Here is a 25,801-nt window from a genome sequence, read left to right on the forward strand (position 1 = left end):
GAACATAGATCGAAGTTCAGGAATTAGATTCGGGTTCAGATCAGATAACAGTCGTCGAGAGTTTGATTTAAAGAGCTTCAGATGAGATTTATAATTCGAGAATGATCTTCGAGTCTGCATGAGTTCCGAGAATTAAAAGTTTTAACACGCTCCAAAATTGGTTGTTTCTCGCGATCGATTAACTCCGAATTCGGTGAACTTCCATGAGAAAGCCTTATAGACAGAGATAGACACGATCGAAAAATTGAATTTTTTACTGAGCATCCGAGATTAGGATAACTCTCCCGACATAACGCGAAATAGACACTTGGGGTGTCACACCAACTATCGGCGTTTCGGACCCGCGAGGACCGTCAACCGACCAGTAAATTTGTTGTTGCGTGTCCCTGCCCAGATGGGTTGATGCAAGATGGAACACAAGAGGGAAAGAGGCTTATGTTATCTCGCACCGGGGTGCTTGTAGTAGGGGTTACAAGCATCGCGCGAGGGAGCGAGGGCGAGAATGAGAGAGAGAGAGAGAGTCTCTGCGTGCTGCCTGTCTCGTCTGCCCCGCCTGTCCTCGACGTGCAACGTTGTCGGTGTTGCAACGTGTGTTCGCGACGTGCCTTAGGAAGGCCCTGGACATCCCCTTTTATAGATACAAGGAGATGCCCAGCTGTATAATGGGGTGTAGCTGCGAGCTAACGTGGCCGTCGGAGAAGCGCCTTGAGCCCTGTACATGAGCTAACGTGACCGTCGGAGAAGTGTCTTGAGCCCTGTAGAAGCACAGCTGTCGACGTGGCATGGATCATGCTGACGTTGTCTTGCTTCCGTAGGAGGTTGAGAGCAATCCGACGTCATGGGCGCACGCGGGGAACCATCATTACCTGTTACCGGAGTAACCTTAGATGGGACACCGGTCTTGTTCCTTCATAGCCTCAGGCAGCTAGCTAGGAGTAGGGTAATGATGTATCCCCTGTAGCGTAGTCGGTCCAAGGCCCAGGTCGGGTGAGGCGGAGACTTCTCCTGAGGCCGAGGCTGGGCTCGGGCGGGGTTGTGACTCCTCTCGAGGCCGAGGCTGAGGCCGAGGCCTGGGGTCGGGCGAGGCGGAGATCTTCTTCCGAGGCCGAGGCTGAGGCCGAGGCCTGAGGTCGGGCGAGGCAGAGCTCCTTGTTGCGCCCGAGGCCGAACTCGTGGGAGATCGTGACTCAGTTTTATCCTGGTGGTTGGCATGGTAGCTAGAGCAGGGTGAACGGCGCTGTTTTCCTGTCAGATCGGTCAGTAAAGGGGCGAAGTGACTGCGATCACTTCGACCTTGCCGACTGAGGCACGCGTGTTAGGATAAGGTGTCAGGCGATCCCCGCATTAAATGCACACGCGATATGGTCGGCTGGTAAGGCGATTTGGCCACGGTCGCTGCACGACAAAGTCTGCCCAAGCTAGGCTTCAGGCGAGCCGAGGGTGCGCTCATCGCCTGAGGGGACCCTCGAGCGAGGCGTGAATCCGTCCGGGACTACTGTTCCTGCCCGAGGCTGGGCTCGGATGAGGTCGTGTCCCTTGGTAGGCGTGGCCTTGACTTGAACCGCGCTTTATCAGCCGCGTATGGTTTGTTCTGAAGATGCTTTCCAGCCAGATTAAGGAGCATTGGGGGTACCCCTAATTATGGTACCCGACAACTAGTCATTCACTACTTACATCATAATCTTAAACTGTCAATATTTGTTATGTAGTGAATTCATGTTTGAACCAATAGGTTATCATTGAGTTCTTGTGTGTATGAGTAAACCTACTTAGAGAAAATTAGGTTGGTTATGGTTGATCTTTCAACTTTTGATTTCATGTGGTAATAGTTTCTTAAACTATATGTAATTGTGTGGCTTAGTGATGTTGTGCTTAATGAGTAAAATTCTACTAAGAACCAAAACCTAAGGAGTAAGTATTTGACTCCTAAAACTACTAATCAAAAGAACTCAAATTTCAATAGGAATGAAGCTCAACCAAAATGAAGGTTTGGAGAAATGGGTTAAAAGAAATAGGAAAAAACCATGATTTTTCTAAGTCCAATTTTGTACTTCTCTTCAAAAGCCGACATGCTCATATAAAAATAAATCTTTAAATCAAATTGCTCCAATTACAAAAGTTGTAGGTAATTACTTAAGGCATGCTCTATAAAAAGTTGGCAAAGTTTTGAATTCGTTTGACATACTTTGACACGGCTAGACAGTCAATTTCCACTGTTTTGCGCGGTCCTGACAAACCCAAATTTGGAGGTATTTAATTCAAAATCTAGCTGCCAAATCACCCTAACCCCTATGGCAAAGTTGTAGCCAGTACGAAGGGGAGCAATTCGGCCAAGTGTAACACCCTGAATTTGGGGGTATAAAATTTCTTTTCTAATATCCACCAAATTCTGGTGTTACCCTCGCTTTTCTTTGCTTTCCTTCTCTTTTTATAAATAATAGAGAACTATTTTGTTCTATATTGGCATAAACCTAGTGGAATGAGCCCAAAGGGTGCTTTGGTTGTTGCATTCATGCCGTTGCATGGTGTTTCTAAGTGCAAAAGGTGTGTGAAACATGTTAATATATCTTATAGAAGCTCTCGGTAATTTTTTCATAATTTTTCGAATATTTTTCTATTTTCCGAAAACCAAAATCTATTTGTTTGAGGTACTTAAAATGTTTTTAGAAACTCTAAATATGTTTTTTGAGTTCACTAGGTGCCAAAACATTTCTAGGAATGATTCTAGAATTTTTGGAAGCATCTGCAATATTTTGAGCACAAAATATGGTTTTATAGGCTTTTCTGAATTTAATAAATAGTAAAATCCGAATTTGACCCGAATTTTCATCTCGTCTGAACCCTAGCTATATATATATGGTTGGCTTCTCCTTGATGAGCACTTTCCGAATCACAAAACAGTTTTCCCAGACTCATTCCCCATCTTCCGGAATCGGACACCGAAGTTCGGAGCGGTTCCAACTCCAGCGACAACTCCAGCGAGCAATTACTTCCAATCTGTGCATCGTCGAGAGAATCTGAGGGTACCGTTGCGTTCATCTCGTCGAGGGCTTCGTCTCGGTGCATTCGGATCATCGATCGAACCTCCAAATCTCCGTCAATCGACGAACTCGTCCTCAGCTCTGGTGAGGGTCTCCTTGCTCGATGAGTGTTCTCCATTGCTACCCATGGGAGTTCTTCGTTTTCTTCCCCATAGGTGTCTCTCCTCTCGTGTAGCCCCTCTCCCTCACCCCCTATCCCCTGGCAGCGCGACTCCCCCCTTTCCCCCCGATGGCGTGGCCTAGCCCGCGGGCGCGCACGCCCCTGCACGGCACGGTCGACCCCCTGGTGGCGGCGACCAGCCGCCCCCCTGGCCGAGCCCTCCCCCTATCCATGGTGGTTCCTAGATGAGAGGAAGAAGGTGGGGAATCCTCCCGAAAATCGTGCTGTTGCTGAGCATGTTGGTGCCCTTCTGGTTGCTGGCTTCGGGCCAGAGTAGGTGCTAGCGGTGGTGGTGGTGGGAGCTGGCCCCAGGAAGCTTGAGAGTGGCTTGCCGAAGCAACAGAGGCCGTAGGCTGTTGATTACCTACGTACTCTAGGACGTAGGGAGAATAGCATGAAGCAGTATGTAGAACTTGCTTCGGCTGATTTTGTTGTGCTTCAGCTTCGGCAATCTCTTTCTACTTCTGAATCGTGACTTGGCACGTTCTTGTGGTGTGGCCTTTGTCTTCTCCGCAGAACAAACAAAACAGTCTCCTTGGCTGATCTCCATATCTTCCTCCGAAGCTTCTGCCCCCTTTGCCTCTTGGAGCTGGTGGCCTAAAGGAACTTTGTTGCGGGCCTGATGATTGGGAGCTGTGCTGTTGCCTTTGGGGTTGGCTTCCCCTATCATCACTTGGGCTGGCATTATGGATTGACCTGACATGCATGGGGTGGAATCTTCCTCCGAAGCCCCTGGCCATCTCAGAGTACATGTAAGCTTCTTCCCTTCTTTGCCGGAAATCATTATCAGCTCTGATGTATTCATCGATTTTCTAGAGAAGTTTTTCCAAGGTTGTGGCGGCTTCTTTGCAAAATATTGTGTCGTTGGTCCTGGTCTGAGACCCTTGATCATGGCATCAATGACAATCTCATTGGGCACTGTAGGGGCCTGGGCTCTCAGTCACAGGAACCTTCGGACATACGCCTGAAGGTACTCTTCCTGATCTTGTGTGCACTGGAACAGAGCTTGAGCAGTGACTAGCTTCGTTTGAAAACCCTAGAAGCTGGTGATGAGCATGTCTTTTAGCTTCTGCTAAGACATAAATGTCCCTGGCCGAAGAGAAGAGTACCAAGTCTGTGCTACGCTTTTGACTGCCATGACGAAGGATTTCGCCATGACTGCAGTATTGCCCCCATATGAAGATATGGTTGCTTCATAGCTCATCAGAAATTGCTTCGGGTCTGAGTGCCCATCATACATGTGAAGCTGAGGTGGCTTGTATGACGGGGGCCATGGGGTAGCCTGCAATTCTGCTGCCAAGGGAGAAGCATCATCGAAAGCAAAATTGCCATGATGAAAGTCACCATACCATTCATCATCATTGTATGAATTTTCTTGACAAAGCTCCCTATGATGGGGCCTTCGGTCTTGGTCGTCCTATGTGAGGTGACTCATTTCCTTGGTGGCTTCATCAATCTTCCTCTGGAGGTTGGCGAGCCGAAGCATCTTCTCTCTCTTCTTTTGGACCTGCTGATGGATAGCTTCCAGATCCCTGATTTCTTGGTCCAGTTCCTCCTCCTGAGGTGTTGGGCTGGTAGCCTTCCTCTTCTGGCTCCTAGCTTCGCGTAGCGTCTCCTGATTAGTGTCCAATGGCTGCAATGCAGCCTCTGGCGCTGTTGTCTTCTTCGGCGGCATGACGAAGGTCAATACTTGCCGAAGGTGGTCGAATGAGTTCACCGGAGGTGGGTGCCAATGTTAGTCCTTGTTCTCGAATGCTATACACCAAGAACAAAGCAACACAGTTGTTAATGGATAAAGACCTTCGTCCTTCGGAACATTATTTCCCTTCGGATATGATGATCTTTGGACGAAGGTCATGAAGGACGTACCTTCATCATCTCGATAGATGAACACATATAAAAAGACATAAAACATATAAGAATTTAAATAATAGCAGCATAAGAATGGATTATTTACATTCTCATTTCATTTTATAAACATAAATAAATGTTCATAATATTTATGCTTTATTGATACCTTTGGTTCGACAGAAGGTAAAAATGTGAGAGACGCGGGAGCAATTACAATGCAGCATGAACAGTATGGTGTCACTGTTCATCTATTATAGACACGGGACGCAGTCCGGACAAGATTACATTCATGTCCCTGACATTCACTATTTACTATAAGGCAAGTTGTCGAGGACTAAGCAGTCTTTTCTCCTATAGGTCAGTTTCGTCTTTCACCATCGTTATCATGCTAAGCCGAAGCTCCTTCGGCCACAGCTTCGGAGCTCATTTGTCCCTCTTTCAGATCGCACCTTCATATCACTCACACCTTCATCTCAAAGTCGAAGCTTCCTGTAACAGTATGTTATACTAAAAGACATGTTAGTTAAGTTTTTGAGGACCTTCGGAAGAGGAAGGCCCCCAACAAGGACTGTATGGTCTTTATCCTCTTTCAGTCGTTATCATATTTGAGCTTCGTCAACATGTCCAGCCGAAGTCCTTTGGCTTCTAGCTTCGTCGCCCATTCTTTATTTCCCTTCATTATGCCATGAGAGAAGTTCTCCATCCCAAAGCCGTCGCCCATTCTTTATTTCCCTTCATTATGCCATGAGAGAAGTTCTCCATCCCAAAGCTGAAGCTTCTTGTAACTATTCATAATCATGCTGAAAACGTATGGTTAGTCACATTTTTTAGGACCTTCGGAAGAGGAAGGCCCCCAACAGTAGCCCCTCGTAGTATTAATTTGTCTCCTTGTAACAAATTTAGACTGCGATGTGAATGAAGGCCTTTAGCCGAAGGTCCAAAAAAACACCTTCCCTTCGCTAGAATAGCGAACGACATTGACATGCCAGACCCACCAAATCATGGGGCGCTAGGCATATAAATAGGAGCTCGTATTGAAAGTGTTTCTTGTGCCATTTCAGTTGCTTACACTGTACTCACCATTTTAAATTTTCTTGATTTGTCCAGTTTTGGTCGGATTTTAAGCTTCGACATTTCAACAAGGTTTGCTTTGATGGCTGACGAGAAGAAGACTGTCGACCCGGCGATGTCCGAGTTTTATGAAGCTATGGAAAGAACAAATGCAGCGAAGATTGCGCATGAGACACTAGATGGGATATCTGAGGGTTCCAGTGATAGTGAAGACTTTGATGCAGAAAGTGAGATTGAGGGTGCCGAAGATCGGCCCTAGAGACCAAGCCATGTTGTCTTCGGGAAGTCAACGATCAAGCAAGGACAAATGGATGCAATGAGGGGAAGGTACTTCCGTGATATTTCTATTATGAGGGATGGAGGGGAGAATAATGTCCCTCTGCCCGAAGCTGACAAGGTGGTCATTTATAGAAGCTTCATGAAGCAGGGCTTCGGTTTCCTCTGGATAAGATGCTGGTCGAAGTCCTGAAAACTTTCGAAATTTACCTTCATTAGCTTACTCCCGAAGCCATCATCAATATGGGGATCTATATTTGGCCATGAGAAGCTAAGGGTTAGAACCAAATGCAAAATGCTTCTACAACATGCATGAATTGTCTTATGAGACGAAGGCCATCGGGAAAGAGCAAAATCACAACAACTTTGGTTGCTACGGCTTCGTAACCCGCTCTGAGGTGAGCAACCTCGTTCCAACATTTCGCAAGAGATGGTCGGGGGCCTGGATGCAAGAATGGTTCTATGTGAAAAATGATATGGTTGAAAGAGAAGACATCAAGGGGATTATCCAACGTCCTATATGGTCTCACTTCGGCATTAGGAGACCATCCCTTGCCCGTGGGAACGACATGCTGAGAGCACCTAGAGGGGGGTGAATAGGTGATCCTGTAAAATTCAAAACTTAACACCACAAACTTGATTAAGAGTTAGAACAATGAAATCAAGTGAGTAGAGAGGAGAGCTCTTGTGAAGCACAATAGACACAATAAGGACAAGCACAAGAGACACAAGGATTTATCCTGTGGTTCGGCCAAGTACAAAACTTGCCTACTCCACGTTGTGGCGTCCCAACGGACGAGAGTTGCACTCAACTCCTCTCAAGTGATCCAATGATCAACTTGAATACCACGGTGTTCTTCTTTACTTTACTCTTCCCGTTTGCGAGGAATCTCCACAACTTGGAGTCTCTCGCCCTTACAATAAGAATCACAATGAAGCACTAGAGTAAGGGAGGAAAGCAACACACTCAAATCCACAGCAAATACGCACACACAAGATCAAGACTTGAGCTCGAAAGAGTATCACAAGGTTCTCACTAGAACGGAGCTCAAATCACTAAGAATGTCGAACAAGTGTGCAAGAATGAAGTGTGAATGATCAACGATGCTCAAAGGTTGCTTGGTATCCTCCTCCATGCGCCTAGGGGTCCCTTTTATAGCCCCAAGGCAGCTAGGAGCCGTTGAGAACATTTCAAGAAGGCAATTCTTGCCTTCTGTCGCCTGGCGCACCGGACAGTCCGGTGCACCACCGGACACTGTCCGGTGCGGATTCTTTTCCTTCTTTGGCGAAGCCGACCGTTGGCGCTTTGGAGCTGTTGGCGCACCAGACACTGTCCGATGCACACCGGACAGTCCGGTGCCCCTTCTGACCGTTGGCTCTTGCCATGCGTCGCGCGCGGATTATGCGACCGACCGTTGGCCCGGCCGACTGTTGGCTCACCGGACAGTCCGGTGATTTATAGCCGTACGCCGTTAATTTCTTCCCGAGAGCAGCCAGTTGACAGACACCGGCCTGGCGCACCGGACACTGTCCGGTGCACCACCGGACAGTCCGGTGCACCTAGACCGAGCTGTCTTAGGCTTAACAAAGCCATCTCTTTTCCAACTTGATTTTTCCTGTTTCCAGCACTTAGACACAATACCTTAGTCTCCAAAACAATGTACTAAGTCTTAGAAACATACCTTTTCACTTGATTTGCACTTTGTCCATCACTTTGCCTAGATTAACATAAGTCCACTTGTGTTGGCACTCAATCACCAAAATACTTAGAAATGGCCCAAGGGCACATTTCCCTTTCAATCTCCCCCTTTTTGGTGATTTATGCCAACACAATAAAAAGCAACTAAAGGAAGTGCAACATCAATACAAATGAGAACTCAAAATTGTTTTGATTCAAATTTGGCATATATGGATCATTCTTTGCCACCACTTGGTTTGTTTTTGCAAATCATCCTCAATTTCCTATCTCTAAGTCAAATTCACTTGTTGAGGCATAGAGAAAGATATTCCAAGAGAAATTGATCACTGATTCAAAAACTCCCCCTATTTCCCATAATCAACTATTCTCCCCACAAGAGACCAACTTTTGACAATAAGAGACAAACAAGAGTATTTTGACAAACAAAAACTCTAACTCTACTTTTTCAAAATTCTCAAGTAGTAGCTGATCCATTTGTTGCTTTGGCCCTTAATTTCTCCCCTTTGGCATCAAGCACCAAAACGGGATCATTTTTGGCCCTTTAACCCCATTGCCTCACCAAAATCTTCAACTAAGAGTAAAAGGCAATAAGAGTACAAAGATGAACTTGGAATTAGTTACTCTTTCATCGGAGTGCAGTGGAAGTCTTGCATGGTCCAAGTCCACCTTTTCCCTTGCAAACCTCCTTTGAGACTAAATTAAGCAAACTCAAGCACACAGTTAGTCTCAAAGGGTCAAGTTGTAGCACATCTCCCCCTAAATATGTGCATCACTTGCAAATGGACTTGTGAGGTCCGGGGAGTGCTTGTACAACTTGAGCACCATAAATAAACAACAAAATGCATTAAGGAACATGATCAAGGCATAACACACATGTATGCTATAAATCAATCCAGGTTCCGCGAATCTAAGACATTTAGCTCACTTCGCAGCTTGCAAAAGGTCGACTCATCTAGAGGCTTGGTAAAGATATCGGCTAGCTGGTTCTCGGTGCTAACATGAAACACTTCGATATCTCCCTTTTGCTGGTGGTCTCTCAAAAAGTGATGCCAGATGTCAATGTGCTTTGTGCGGCTGTGTTCGATAGGATTATCCGCCATGCGGATATCACTCTCATTATCACATAGGAGTGGGACTTTGCTCAGATTGTAGCCAAAGTCCCTGAGGGTTTGCCTCATCCAAAGTAGTTGCGCGCAACACTGTCCTGCGGCAACATACTCGGCCTCAGCGGTGGATAGGGCAACGGAAGTTTGTTTCTTAGAACTCCACGACACCAGGGACCTTCCTAAAAATTGGCACGTCCCCGATGTACTCTTCCTATCGACCTTACATCCAGCATAGTCGGAGTCTGAATATCCAATCAAGTCAAAGGTAGACCCCTTTGGATACCAGATCCCGAAGCAAGGCGTAGCGACTAAATATCTAAGAATTCGCTTCACGGCCACCAAGTGACACTCCCTTGGATCGGATTGAAATCTAGCACACATGCATACACTAAGCATAATATCCGGTCTACTAGCACATAAATAAAGTAAAGACCCTATCATAGACCGGTATGCCTTTTGATCAACAGACTTACCTCCTTTGTTGAGGTCGGTGTGTCCGTCGGTTCCCATTGGAGTCTTTGCGAGCTTGGCGTCCTTCATCCCGAACCGCTTGATCAAGTCTTGCGTGTACTTCGTTTGGGAGATGAAGGTCCCATCCTTGAGTTGCTTCACTTGGAACCCAAGGAAATAGCTTAACTCGCCCATCATCGACATCTCAAACTTTTGAGTCATTACCCTGCTAAACTCTTCACAAGACTTTTGGTTAGTAGAACCAAATATTATGTCATCGACATAAATTTGGCACACAAAAAGATCACCATCACAAGTATTAGTAAAAAGAGTTGGATCGGCTTTCCCAACCTTGAAAGCATTAGCAATTAAAAAGTTTCTAAGGCATTCATACCATGCTCTTGGGGCTTGCTTAAGTCCATAGAGCGCCTTAGAGAGCTTACACACGTGGTCGGGGTACCGTTCATCCTCGAAGCTAGGGGTTGCTCTACGTACACCTCCTCCTTGATTGGCCCGTTGAGGAAAGCGCTCTTCACATCCATTTGGAACAACCTAAAAGAATGGTGAGTAGCATAGGCTAACAATATGCGAATTGACTCTAGCCTAGCCACAGGAGCAAAAGTCTCCTCAAAGTCCAAATCTGCGACTTGGGCATAACCTTTTGCCACAAGTCGTGCCTTGTTTCTTGTCACCACCCCGTGCTCGTCTTGTTTGTTGCGGAACACCCACTTGGTTCCAACAACATTTTGCTTGGGACGAGGCACCAGTGTCCAAACTTCATTTCTCTTGAAGTTGTTGAGCTCCTCTTGCATGGCCAACACCCAGTCCGGATCTAGCAAGGCCTCTTCTACCCTGAAAGGCTCAATAGAAGAGACAAAGGAGTAATGCTCACAAAAATTCACTAATCTAGAACGAGTAGTTACTCCCTTGCTTATGTCACCCAATATTTGGTCGACGGGATGATTCCTTTGAATCGTCGCTCGAACTTGGGTTGGAGGTGCCGGTTGTGCTTCTTCCTCCATTAAGTGATCATCTTGTGCTCCCCCTTGATCACACGCCTCCTCTTGATGAACTTGTTCATCTTCTTGAGTTGGGGGATGCACCGTTGTTGAGGAAGAAGGTTGATCTTGCTCCTTTTGTTCCAGTGGCCTCACATCTCCAATCGCCATGGTGCGCATTGCGGCCGTTGGAACGTCTTCTTCATCTACATCATCAAGATCAACAACTTGCTCTCTTGGAGAGCCATTAGTCTCATCAAATACAACGTCGCTAGAGACTTCAACCAATCCTGATGATTTGTTGAAGACCCTATATGCCTTTGTATTTGAGTCATAACCTAACAAAAACCCTTCTACAGCTTTGGGAGCAAACTTAGAATTTCTACCTTTCTTTACTAGAATATAACATTTGCTCCCAAATACACGAAAGTGCAAAACATTGGGTTTGTTACCGGTTAGAAGGTCATATGACGTCTTCTTGAGGAGGCGATGAAGATACACCCGGTTTATGGCGTGGCAAGTCGTGCTCACGGCTTCCGTCCAAAACCGTTCGGGCGTCTTGAATTCACCAAGCATCACCCTCGCCATGTCTAGTAGTGTCCTGTTCTTCCTCTCTACCACGCCATTTTGCTGTGGTGTGTAGGGAGCGGAGAACTCGTGCTTGATTCCTTCCTCCTCAAGGTACTCCTCCACTTGAAGGTTCTTGAACTCGGACCCATTGTCGCTCCTGATCTTCTTCACTTTGAGCTCAAACTCGTTTTGGGCTCTCCTTAGGAAGCGCTTTAGGGTCCCTTGGGTTTCAGATTTATCCTGCAAAAAGAATACCCAAGTGAAGCGGGAAAAATCATCAACAATAACAAGACCATACTTACTTCCTCCTATACTTAGATAGACGACGGGTCCGAAGAGGTCCATATGAAGTAACTCCAGGGGTCTTGATGTTGTCATCACATTTTTGGCATGATGAGAGCTTCCCACCTGTTTACCTGCTTGACAAGCTGCACAAGGTCTATCTTTTTTGAAAGTTACATTAGTTAGACCTATCACGTGTTCTCCCTTTAGAAGCTTGTGAAGGTTCTTCATCCCCACATGTGCTAAACGGCGATGCCACAGCCAGCCCATGCTAGTCTTAGCAATTAAGCATGCATCTAGACTGGCCTCCTCTTTTGCAAAATCAACTAAATAAAGTTTGTCGTCTAGTACACCCTTAAAAGCTAATGACCATCACTTCTTCTAAAGACAGACACATCTACATTTGTGAATAAACAGTTATATCCCATATTACAAAGTTGACTCACAGACAACAGGTTATATCCAAGCGACTCAACTAAGAACACATTAGAAATAGAGTGCTCGGATGAAATAGCAATTTTTCCTAACCCTTTCACCTTGCCTTGGTTCCCATCACCGAATATGATTGAATCTTGGGGATCCTTGTTCTTGACGTAGGAAGAGAACATCCTCTTTTCCCCCGTCATGTGGTTTGTGCATCCGCTGTCGATAATCCAGCTTGAGCCCCCGGATGCATAAACCTGCAAGGCAAATTTAGGCTTGGGTCTTAGGTACCCAACTCATGTTGGGTCCTACAAGGTTAGTTACAATAGTCTTAGGGACCCAAATGCAAGTCTTGTCACCCTTACATTTGGCCCCTAATTTCCTAGCAATTACCTTCTTATCCTTTCTACAAATAGCAAAGGAAGCATTGCAAGTATAATAAATTGTAGAAGGTTCATTCATTACTTTCCTAGGAACATGAACAATATTTCTTCTTGGCATATGATGAACGACATTTTTCCTAGCCAAACTTCTATCATACATCATAGAAGAACTTGAAGCAAACATTGCATTTGAATCATAAGCATGTGAAACAACATCATTGCCACTTCTATCATGATAAACATTCCTAGAATATCTCCTATCATGGTATAAGAAAGCATGGTTCTTTTGAGTACTATTTGCCATGGGGGCCTTCCCTTTCTCCTTGATGGAGATGGGAGCCTTATGACTTGTCAAGTTCTTGGCTTCCCTCTTGAAGCCAAGCCCATCCTTAATTGAGGGGTGTCTACCAACCGTGTAGGCATCCCTTGCAAATTTTAGTTTGTCAAAATCATTTTTGCTAGTCTTAAGTTGAGCATTAAGACTAGCCACTTCATCATTTAGTTTAGAAATGCAAACTAGGTGTTCACTACAAGCATCAACATTAAAACCTTTACACCTATTACAAATTGCAACATGTTCTACACAAGATGTTGATTTATTAGCTATTTCTAACTTAGCATTCAAATCATCATTTATGCTCTTTAAGCTAGAAATGGAGTCATGGCATGTAGACAATTCACAAGAAAGCATTTCATTCCTTTTAATTTCTAAAGCAAGGGATTTTTGTGCCTCTACAAACTTATCATGTTCTTCATACAAAAGATCCTCTTGCTTTTCTAATAACCTATTTTTATCATTAAAGGCATCAATTAATTCATTAATCTTATCAACCTTAGTTCTATCTAAGCCCTTGAATAAACATGAATAGTCTATTTCATCATCGCTAGATTCTTCATCACTTGAGGAAGCGTAAGTATTAGTATCACGAGTGCTTACCTTCTTTTCCCTTGCCATGAGGCAGGTGTGATGCTCATTGGGGAAGAGGGCCGACTTGTTGAAGGCGGTGGCGGCGAGTCCTTCGTTGTCGAAGTCGGACGACGAACAATCCGAGTCCCACTCCTTTCCAAGGTGTGCCTCGCCCTTAGCCTTCTTGTAAGCCTTCTTCTTTTCCCTCTTGTTCCCTTGTTCCTGATCACTATCATTTTCAGGACAATTAGCGATAAAATGACCAATCTTACCACATTTGAAGCATGATCGCTTCCCCTTTGTTTTGGTCTTGTTAGGATGCTCCTTGCGGCCCCTTAGCGCCATCTTGAAACGCCTAATGATGAGGGCCATCTCTTCCTCATTGAGTCTCGCCGCCTCAACTTGTGCCACCTTGCTAGGTAGCGCCTCCTTGCTCCTTGTTGCTTTGAGAGCAATGGTTTGAGGCTCTTGGATTGGGCCATTCAATGCATCATCAACATATCTAGCCTCCTTGATCATCATTCGCCCGCTTACGAACTTTCCAAGTATCTCCTCGGGCGTCATCTTGGTATACCTAGGATTCTCACGAATATTGTTCACAAGATGTGGATCAAGGATAGTAAAAGACCTTACCATTAGGGGGACGACATCGTGGTCCGTCCATCGCGTGCTTCCATAGCTCCTTATTTTGTTGACGAGGGTCTTGAGCCGGTTGTATGTTTGGGTTGGCTCCTCGCCCCTGATCATTGCGAATCTCCCAAGTTCGCCCTCCACCAACTCCATCTTGGTGAGCATGGTGACGTCGTTCCCCTCATGTGAGATCTTGAGGGTGTCCCAAATCTGCTTGGCGTTATCCAAGCCGCTCACCTTATGGTATTCATCCCTGCACAATGATGCTAGAAGAACAGTAGTAGCTTGTGCATTTTTGTGAATTTGCTCATTGATAAACATGGGACTATCACTACTATCAAATTGCAATCCACTCTCTACTATCTCCCATATGCTTGGATGGAGAGAGAACAAGTGACTACGCATTTTGTGACTCCAAAATCTGTAGTCCTCTCCATCAAAGTGAGGAGGTTTACCAAGTAAAATGGAGAGTAAATGAGCATTTGTACTTTGCGGAATACGACAATAATCAAAATAAAAGTTTGAATTGACCGTTTTCTTTTTCTCGTAGTCGTTGTCGTCATCCTTCTGGGAAGAGGAAGATTCGTCGCTGTCGTAGTAGACTATCTCCTTGATGCGCCTTGTTTTCTTCTTCCTCCCGTCTTTTCTTTTATGGCCGGAGCCTGAGTCGGTAGGCTTGTCATCCTTTGGATCATTGACGAAGGACTCCTTCTCCTTATCATTGACCACCATCCCCTTGCCCTTAGGATCCATCTCTTCGGGCGATTAGTCCCTTTCTTGAAGAGAACGGCTCTGATACCAATTGAGAGCACCTAGAGGGGGGGTGAATAGGTGATCCTGTAAAACTTAAAACTTAACACCACAAACTTGATTAAGAGTTAGAACAATGAAATCAAGTGAGTAGAGAGGAGAGCTCTTGTGAAGCACAATAAACACAATAAGGACAAGCACAAGAGACACGAGGATTTATCCCGTGGTTCGGCCAAGTACAAAACTTGCCTACTCCACGTTGTGGCGTCCCAACGGACGAGAGTTGCACTCAACTCCTCTCAAGTGATCCAATGATCAACTTGAATACCACGGTGTTCTTCTTTACTTTATTCTTTCCCGTTTGCGAGGAATCTCCACAACTTGGAGTCTCTCGCCCTTACAATAAGAATCACAATGAAGCACTAGAGTAAGGGAGGAAAGCAACACACTCAAATCCACAGCAAATACGCACACACAAGATCAAGACTTGAGCTCGAAAGAGTATCACAAGGTTCTCACTAGAACGGAGCTCAAATCACTAAGAATGCCAAACAAGTGTGCAAGAATGAAGTGTGAATGATCAACAATGCTCAAAGGTTGCTTGGTATCCTCTTCCATGCGCCTAGGGGTCCCTTTTATAGCCCCAAGGCAGCTAGGAGCCGTTGAGAGCATTTCAAGAAGGCAATTCTTGCCTTCTGTCGCCTGGCGCACCGGACAGTCCGGTGCACCACCGGACACTGTCCGGTGCGGATTCCTTTCCTTCTTTGGCGAAGCCGACCGTTGGCGCTTTGGAGCCGTTGGCGCATCAGGCACTGTCCGGTGCACACCGGACAGTCTGGTGCCCCTTCTGACCGTTGGCTCTTGCCACGCGTCGCGCACGGATTATGCGGCCGACCGTTGGCCCGGCCGACTGTTGGCTCACCGGACAGTCCGGTGCACCACCGGACAGTCCGGTGATTTATAGCCGTACGTCGTTAATTGCTTCCCGAGAGCAGCCAGTTGACAGACACCGGCCTGGCGCACCGAACATTGTCCGGTGCACCACCGGACAGTCCGGTGCACCCAGACCGAGTTGTCTTAGGCTTAACAAAGCTATCTCTTTTCCAACTTGATTTTTCCTATTTCCAGCACTTAGACACAATACATTAGTCTCCAAAACAATGTACTAAGTCTTAGAAACATACCTTTTCACTTGATTTGCACTTTGTCCATCACTTTGCCTAGATTAACTTAAGTCCACTTGTGTTGGCACTCAATCACCAAAATACTTAGAAATGGCCCAAGGGCACATTTCCCTTTCACATGTAAGCGTGCCAAGCTGCTTTTAACACAGTATGCACTTACATAGGCACTAGGGACTTAGTCTAGGAGCATATTGCTTACAAAGTGTGGCCACTCGGAAGTGGGTGGGAGATGTCAAAGGAGGCTGCTGCTAGGTCTAGCCAAGGTGGCTTAATTTACTTGAAGTATACATTCAAATACAGAAGCCAATTTGGTGAGCCAAACGACGACTGGCTAGATGCCATTGAAGCAACCAGCGATGAATTGCTTGGTGCTTATTCAAGGGCCGAAGATGATGTTATGACAGCAGCCTTCGGGGGTCGAGGCAAAAATAGGTTGAATAGGGTTTTTGATGTCATTGGTTTCGTATACCTAGATTACTGTTATCCTTCGCGAAAGCAAGGAAAGAAAAGAAGAGCTGCTGCTTCGGTGATCTCTAATACGCCGAAGCCAAAAAGAGTTAAGGTTTTAACACATCGCCCCAAGCGCGCTGCGACGGCTGAAGAGCTGAGGCCTATTGAAGAGTCTTCTGTTTTTGAGTCAAGTCACTCCGCTCCTACCGAAGCTAAAACAGAATCGGCCGAAGAGCCAAAACAGAAGATAGCAGCAAGCAGTTGAAGGCTTTGTGTCCGTTGCAAGAGACAGAGCTACCGAAGGTATCAAAGATTGCTGCGATAACTCCGAAGAGGAGAAGGATGGCCAGTGTACTAGACGCTGTTATAGAATCTGTAAAGGTGTCGACTCCTGCCTCAGCACCTGATGCAGAGGGTGAAGCCCTAAAGAAATCTAGCGAAGCTATCATGGCGTAGACCACTACTGAAGCTAGATCGTACAGTCCCTGCCAGAGCAAGATCTTCGGAGACTACTGAAGAAGGTACCGAAATAAGACCTTTGGAGGCTACCGGAGCACCATTAATGTTGGAAAAAGAAGTTGCTGCTAAAGAATCTGAATCTCCTGCCCCCGGAGTGCCTACCAAAGAATTGGAATTCATAGTGCGACATGCTTTGGGGAAAAATTATCGAAGGAGCAAATTGTAGAAGCGCAACATTATGCCAGGGATCTGAAGTACCCTCGAGGGTCCTTGGTGTATAATGGCGATGACGAAGATGACTTCCTTTATTATCTGCCAGACAATAAGGAGATACATGTCTGTCGGGAGATGGCAGACAATGTAGGATATCCGAAGCTTGAACTAGGCTTGTCTACGATGACGAAGGACCAGCTCATAGATAGCCTTGCCTACAACAGTCTGAAGGTGAGAATATTTTAACTTGTTGGAAAACAGATTATTTTTGTAGCTTATTTCTTTATCAGTATGTGCTCATTCTTTGTTTTTGTAGGGCTTAATTTTGAGCAAGGCTTTAAAGGACCAGAAGAAAGCAGAAGATGAAAGCTGCCAGTTAGTGTTGGGGGCCTTCGTCTTCTGAAGGTCCTCAAAAACATGATTTAACAATGTTTCCCAAGTGTAACATGTGAACAGGTACCTTCGGACTCGGGTTAAAACCATATACGATGTGAAAAGCATGGTCGAGACGAAGGCTGATGTTGCTCCGAAGCTACCGCAAGGGAGCTTCGGCACAATGGCAAAAAAAGGAACCGACTTAAAGAGGAAAAGGCTATCTAGTCCCCATTGGGTTGTCCATAAGTCAATAGTAAATATGAAGGGCATGAATGTAAATTTACACAGGTTGTGCCCTGTGCCTATAAATAGATGAACAGTACCCCCATACTGTTCACGCTGACTTGTACTCGCTTGTGCGTCACGCTTGTACTTTTGCCCTCTATCAAGCCGAAGGTACAAATGTAATCCTATGTTATTCTTATTCATTCATGATTATATAATAAAAGATATATTATGATGTCATATGATTATCCATGTTGTTTCCCATGTTTCATATGCTTCGTCTTCCATTGATATATGTTGTGATTATGAAGGTGAGTCCTTCATAACCTTCGCCTGTAGATCATTATATCCTTAGAGAAATAATGCTTCGAAGGACGAAGGGCATTAACCATTAATCTATTTTTGTGTTGCCTTGTTCTTAATTCATAGCATTTGAGAACAAGTCCCCAACAGTTAGCTCTTGGAAATCTTCAATCAGAGGTTATTACACTAAGGAATGAAGCTCTTGAAAAAAACAAAATACTGCTCTCCTTAGTGGATAGGCTGAATACCAGCGAAGCCAAGCTTAACGCACAAGTCGAAGCTCACAAAGCTAAGGTTGAAGATTTAAAGAAAAATCTTGCTGAAATAAATGAAAATTTCGAAGTTGCGAAGGCTAAGCAAGAAATAAGAGAAATAGAAAGAGCCAGGATGCAAAAAAACTTTGAAGAACTTCGGGATTCCAAGGAAAAATGCTACAAAGTATCCATGGAATGGCGAAGAAACTGAAAGATAGCTTTGCAAAGGTGGGAGCATACTCATCAGAGCAAAAATTTATCCGTGGTGATCCCGAAAGGGTTATCCCATGAATCGGCGAAGAGGTCGAAGCTTTTGAAGAAATACTCAGTGATTATGGGACTTTTGTGCCTTCGATGGTGCACGAGGGATTGCAACAATTTTGGAGAAAACCAGCTATGAACATATTAAGGCTGCAGCCCAGGCAGAAGCCATCTTCTGAGTAGACGACACGAAGGAACCTTCGGTCGATGCTTCTCTGATGGGCGGGAAATTCTACTCTGATGTTTGGATGAAGGGCGGCCGTGAGATGGCCGATGAAGCCATAAAAAAGAGTGAAAAAGAATCTCATGACGCCCGAGAAGAGGCAAAGCAAGCTGAAGAAGCTGCTAAACGCGCAATGATTATAGGTATCCTTTTTAAAGCTTTCTTGTCTCGTTGTTTGTTTCTAGCTTCAAAATTCAACATTATGTTCTTTATTACAGCTAGCCTCTCACCACCACCGAAGCCATACAACCCTGAAGCTGACCCAGTTATAAAAAGGCCTTAGATGTAATGAAGATTACTAACGAAGTTGTTGACGAAGTCGTAGCCGCTAAAAATACTGAAAGAAGATTAAATTCTTGCATACTAGGAAATGTAATCCTTGTGTATGGTTGTCGTCATGTGTACGAGTCAAACATCGAATATTTGTATGTATACTAATGTAATATATTTCTTTGTGATGCATGAAATTTGTGTACATACCATTTTTTAGCCTTCGGTGAAAAAACACCTTCCCTTCTTTTCATGCTTCGCAAAGAAAATTTTCCTTATGCCATTGGTGATGAAGGTTGGCTTCGTATAATAAGTTATATCCGCTGAAAGTATATGCTGTGGCATATCACATTCTTTTGTAATTCGACGAGTATTTGTGAAGGAGCGATCTCCATTCTTTCTCCACAACCCTTTTTTATGCAAGATGATGTATGATGCGATGCTATGCGATATGTTATGATGGTATGATGCGAAATGATGTTTATGCCGAAGATAAAAACCCACACGAATACACACTCAGACTCTGCAGACTCTGCATCCCCTTAGGAATGTCTTTGGAGTCTCTTCACCTTTTACTTAGGTAGTATTTCAGCTCTGCATACCCTTAGAAACAACTTTGGAGCTAAGCTCTGCATCTCCTTAGGAACGACTTTGGAGCTTCTTCACCTTTTATTTAGGTGGCATTCAAGCTCTGCATCCCCTTAGGGACGTCTTTGGAGCTTCTTCACCTTTTTCTTTGGTGGCATTTTGGCTCTGCATTCCTTTAGGAACGACTTTTGAGCTTCAGAACTTACTCTGCGCTCCCTTAGGAACGTCTTTGTAGCTTCGGAACTTGATTCTGTCACACTCGATGTTGTAACCACAGTATTATTACATCAAGTTGAAAGTTAATCCCTCCTATATTGCTTTTCTTGCAAGAAAATATAAAGGCAGAAAGAGTTAAGATACATTAGATCAACATATTCCTTGGTCAAGCCACTGTAGTCCCTTTACTAGATGTGCTTCGATTCACGCACAGTGTTGTTGATTGTGCGAGCTTCGGACTCCTCCCGAAGGTCGCGCTGTTGCTGAGTATGATTGTGCCCTTCTGGCTGCTGATTGTGAACCAGCGGTGGTGGTGGTGGCAACTGAGGCCAGGAAGCTCGGGAATGACTTGCCGAAACAACATAAGTCATAGGTTGTTGATTGCCTACATATTCTGGGAAGTATGGAGAGTAGCACGAAGTAGTGTGAAGGACTTGCTTCGGCTGACTCTAGCGTGCCTCGGCTTCAGCAATTTCCTTTTGCTTCTGAATTATGACCTGGCATGTCCTTGTTGTATGGCCCTTGTCCTTGCCACAAAAGAGGCAGTACAACTTTCTTGGTTGATTGTCGAACCTTCCTCCGCTGAAGCTTCTTCCTCCTCTGCCTCTCGGAGCTAGTGGTCTGAAAGAAGTCTGTTGCATGCTCAAAGACTATGAGCTATGATGGCTATTCTGAGCATTATTAGCCCTTTCATCGTTGGCATTGGAGTTATGAATAGACCGAACATGCTTGGGATGAAGTCTTCCTCCGAAGCCCCTGGTCATTTCAGAAAACATGTACGCTTCCTCCCTTCTTTGGCGAAAATCATTATCGGCCCGGATGTTGGGGACCTTCGGCATCCGAAGGTCCTCAAAAACAGGATTTAATAGTGTTTCTGGAGTATAATGTGTGAACAGGTATCTTCGGATTCAAGCCAGGCGTCACAGTGGACCAGAATAATACGAAGGTTGGTGAAGCGCCGAAGGTGTAAGCAGGAAAGCTTCGGTGTGACAGCAGCAGGTGAAACCGACTTAAAGATGAAAAGGCTATTTAGACCTTGACAGATTACTATAGAATTATTATCGAGTGTAAAGGGCATTAATGTAATTTTGCACGGGCTGCGTCCCGTGCCTATAAATAGGTGAACAGTACTCCCGTACTGTTCACGCTGACTCGGCATTCGCTTTTTGCGTCACGCTTGTACTGTCATCTCCTTCCAATTGAAGGTACACTTGTAATTTAATGATATTTCTGTTTATGCTTGATAATAATATATAATTGTTCATGTTGTCTCCCATATTCTTTATATTTCATCCTTCGTCATTGTTCAATGAATTTATGAAGGTACGTCCTTCATAACCTTCGTTCATAAAACCATTATATCCTAAGGGGAATAATGCTTCGAAGGACGAAGGACTTTAACGATTAACATTTTCTATGTTGCCTTGTTCTTAACTCATAGCACTTGAGAACAAGTCCCCAACATTGGCGCCCACCTCCGGTGAACTCACTTCCACTCTGAGTTTTTTGAACACCTTCGGCGATCATAAACCTTCATTATGGCGCCGAAGAAGGCTTCAGCGACTGGGGCTGCAGCTCTGCAACCACTAGACCACAATCAGGAGACAGTCTCCCTGCGGGAGGCCCGAAGCCAGAAAAGGAAGGCTGTCAGCCCGACACCACCAGAGGACGAGATAGATCAAGAAATCAGAGATATGGAGATGCTTCATCAACAAGTACAGAGGAAGAAAGAAAAGATGGCCAGGCTAGCTGAACTGCAGAGGCAGATAGACGAAGCCTCTGAAGAAGTTCGTCATCTTGCTCAGGATGAGCAACACCGAAGGCCTCAGCACCAAGACCTTCATCAGGAGGGTTTTCCCAACGAAGATGACTGGTATGACAATTTCCATCATGGGAATTTTGTTTTTGATGATGCCTCTCCTCTGTCCGCTGAGCTGCAGGCTACACCTTGGCCTCCGTCTTACAAGCCGCCTCAGCTTCCCGTATTCGATGGCCACTCAGACCCGAAGCAGTTTTTGATGAGCTACGAAGCAACAGTATCTTCGTATGGTGGCAATGCTTCAGTCATGGCCAAATCTTTCGTTATGGCTGTTAGAAGTGTTGCTCAAACCTGGTATTCCTCCCTTCGACCAGGAACGATCACTTCATGGCAGAAGCTGAAGGACTTGTTGTTAACTAGCTTTCAAGGATTTCAGACGAAGCCGGTCACTGCTCAGGCTCTGTTCCAGTGCACCCAGGAACACGAAGAATACCTTCAGGCGTATGTCCGAAGGTTCTTGCGTTTGAGGGCACAGGCACCAACGGTGCCCAATGAAATTGTCATCGAGGCCATGATCAAGGGGCTTCGGCCAGGACCGTCAGCTCAGTACTTCGCCAGGAAGCCTCCCCAAACTTTGGAGAAGCTGCTCCAGAAGATGGACGAGTACATTCGGGCCGATAATGATTTTCGCCAAAGAAGGGAGGAGGCCTTCAGGTTTTCTGAAATGACCAGGGGCTTCGGAGGGAGGTTCTACCCGAGGCACGTGAGATCAATTCATAATTCTACACAAAATGATGATAGAGGAAGCCAACAGCAAAGGCCACAATGTTCCTCACAGGCTTCGGGGCAACAGCAAAGCTCCTTCCGACCACCAGCTCCAAGAGGCAGAGGCGCCAGGGGCTTTGGAGGAAGATTTGGCGATCAACCGAGAAGAATCTTTTGCTTATTCTGCGGTGAGAACAAAGGCCATACTACCAGGATGTGCCATGTTACTATTCAGAAGCAAAAGGAGATAGCTGAAGCAGCAGCACAACAAGCTCAGCCGAAGCAGGTCATGCATACAGCTTCGTATCATTCGTCCTACATCCCAGAATATGTGGGCAATCATCCTGCAGTTTCTGCTGCTTCGGCGAGTCAGCCTCAAGCTTCCTGGCAACAGCCTTCGCCTCCACCTCCGTTGCAACAAGGCCAGCAGCCAGAAGGGAGCCAGTATGCTCCACATCAGAGGGATTTCAGAGAGCAGTCCGAAGCTCGTACAGTCAATAGCACTGTGCCAGAGTCAAAGCACATCTATTGACAAATATCCTACCTTAATAGCAATCTTTTCCATTCAGTTTTATTTTCTGTAATAAAGGACATTGTTTAGGTTTCATGTAATTAGTTTCGTTGATTTCTACAAGGAAAATATATTTTCTTCACAGGCTCATATTGATTAAAGTTCAAAGACTTGTGATATCAAAGAGGACCTTCGAACTATCGAAAATTCTTCGAAGCAACAACAAGTCGTTCTAAGGAACGCAGAGTAAGTTTGCCGAAGTCACAAAAAAGTCGTTCCAAAGGGAGCGCAGTGTAAGTTTTCTGCTCCAAAGTCGTTCCAAAGGGAATGCAGAGCAAACAGCGAAAAGTCAACGCTGATACCGCCTAAGTAAAAGGCGAAGCGCGAAAAGTCAACGCGAATACCGCTGAAAGTAAAAGGCGAAGAAGCTCCTAAGGGAGGCTTACAGCGAAAAATAAACGCTGATTCCGCTGAAGTAAAAGGCGAAGAAGCTCCTAAGGGAGGCTTATAAAAGATTGTGTTTTATTGCAGGGATGCGTATGTATCTTCGGAATACACATCATCTCACATAACATAACATCATCACATCATTTCGCATAGCATAAGCATCATACATCATTTTGCACATGGCACAAGAGGTGGACACATTATCAATCTACAGAAGAACGCTTTGAAAAAAGGGAGAAATCATAGTCACAAAAAGATACATCATTGATCTTCGGAAGTGTAGCTTCGGAAAATATTTTCACGAAGCCTGGATATTATTCATCAGAACATTGGATATTGGTGTGACAAAGAAGAATTCTTCTTCACGAAGCATGAAAAGAAGGGAAGGTGTTTTTTCGTCAAAGACTCAAAAGCGGTACGTGTAAAGTTTCATGCATCGTAAAGAATTGACTAACGAAAATAGGTATCTTACATTTGGGGTTACAAAATGTTACAGTATATTACATTTCAGAAGTTTTCACAAAAATACTTAATCTTCTCTCAAAACGACTTCTGCAGCCTCGTTCAGGAGCCGATTGACGACTTCGTCCATAATATCTTCAGCCATCTTTTTAATTTCGTCGTCTCCTTTCGGCTGAGGGCCCGAAGACGCTTTAGCAGGATCTGAAGTAAGACAGGATACGGCTACATTGCTATTACAAATCGCAAACAAATCTTAAAGCCTAAGATTACAACACAATAAAAACTATTAGTTAATACCTAATTGACCTTCGGCCTCTGCGCTCTTTTCAGCAGCCTCAGCTACTTCTCTAGCATCGTGAATGCCCTTTTCACTTCTTCGAATAATTTCTCCGGCCATTTCTCGGCCACCATTATCCCAAATATCGGTAAAAAATTTTCCACCAATTATACTAGCTTCGGCCGAAGGATCTCTTGCATCTTCAAAAGACAAAGTAGCTTCGGATTGTGCTAAAATTTTTACATGTTCGCAGCCCTTCTTCTCTAAGATGGTGGCAATCCCTCTGGCACCAAAGAAGGCACATATATCCCCTCGGCTATTTAAAATTTCTTCGAAGGCCTCAGCTTCGTGGTCGATCCATTCGATGGGACCTTCGGGATTGCCCCTCGTAAAGTTTTCTTCGCTTGAGAAGGCACCGACCCTGGCGAAGCTAGCTTTTAACTTCTTAACACACTCTATAGATTTGTTATAGCATCTCTTTCTGGACGAACGAAGCTCTTCAACAGTTATTTCTAGATGATCGGCCCATTGGTCGCTGAGTTCTCGCTTTGTTTCTTCAAGTATGCGTTCTTCCTTGGCTCTGGTCAGTTGTTTCCGAAGATCTTCAATTTCGCGCTTCTGGGCTTCAGCTTGACCTTTAAAAGCAGCTTCGTCTTCCTTTATTTTATTTATCAATGAGTGTAATATTTTATCTTTTTCAAGACCTTCGTTCCTCAGTTCAATAACTTCGGAACGAAGGTTGCTCAGGGCTATAGAACACCCTTCGTCTTCAGCATCTTTCTGTGCCCTGAGGGCATTGCTAAGTATCAGGCCCTGCAAAGAGAAATATGTGTGCGTCAATAGGTTTAAACAAACGAAAAATTTTGGACTCAACAAAAAATACAAGGATTTCATTTGTCGCACCTTTAAGCTATTGTAAGCCAGGCTGTCGGCCAGATCGTTCTTCGACAGCACCGAGAGCCCGTCTTCTAGAGTTGGGAATCCGAAGCTCTTGCTCATCTCCAGACAGACAGAAATTTCCTTGCTGTCAGGAAGACAATACAAGAAGTCTTCTTCTCCACTGCCATTGAATATTAATGCCCCCCTTTGGATATTTCAGCTTTTGGGCGTAGTACTGGGCCTCTTGCTCTTCTTTTTCTGATAGTTTTTTCCCCGAAGCATGACGAACAATATAATCACGAATTTTGGGGGATGCTTTGGGGGAAATAACACCGGATTCTTCAATAAAAGTTGGCTTTGTTATTTCTTCCGCCTCACTTTCCAAGGGTTTTATCTTTGCGGGCTCTGAGGGCCCAGCTTCGGCTTCAGTCTCTTGCTCTGGAGCTTTAGAACCAGAAATTTCGGTTGTTGTTTCAGGAATGACAGCAACCTTCTTCGGAGGTGTGCTTGAAGATTTGATCGTTTCCAGTACATTTAGAGCCATTCTCTTTCTTTTCGGAGTCACTGCTGGCACTTTTTGATTTTTTACTGTCTCAATGTTTGCTGCAGGACTCAAAATTTCTGATGTTTTGGAGCCCTCAGTTGCTTCCTTTACCTCTTCCATTTTTTCTGTGGAAGGCGCTTCGGCCTTCTCTTTCGTTTCTGATAACAAAATCTTTGATTGTTCCAATTCTATCTTTGTTGGCACTTCGGCCGTTTCTGCGACTTCTGGCAGCAAAGTTGGCTCGGTTGGTTTTTCAGCTTCGGTGGCCGAAGAAGTTTCTCCGGTAAACTCAGGCACCGAAGCTGGTTCAATATAGTGCGGCCGATGTGTGAGGACCTTTATCTTCTTTCTTTTTGGTTCTGGCTCGCTAGGAGCAATTGCAGCTTCTTCTTTTGCAGAGGTTGTGTTTTTCCTCTTCTGCCTTCGAATGGGATAGCAATAGTCAGGGTAGACAAACCCGATTGCATCAAATACCCGATTCAGCCTTTTCTTTTTTCGGCCTCCGAAGGCTGCTGACATTGCAGTGTCTTCGGCCTTCG

Source organism: Zea mays, chromosome 4, assembly GCF_902167145.1.
Source record: "Zea mays cultivar B73 chromosome 4, Zm-B73-REFERENCE-NAM-5.0, whole genome shotgun sequence".
Taxonomy (NCBI): Eukaryota; Viridiplantae; Streptophyta; class Magnoliopsida; order Poales; family Poaceae; genus Zea; species Zea mays.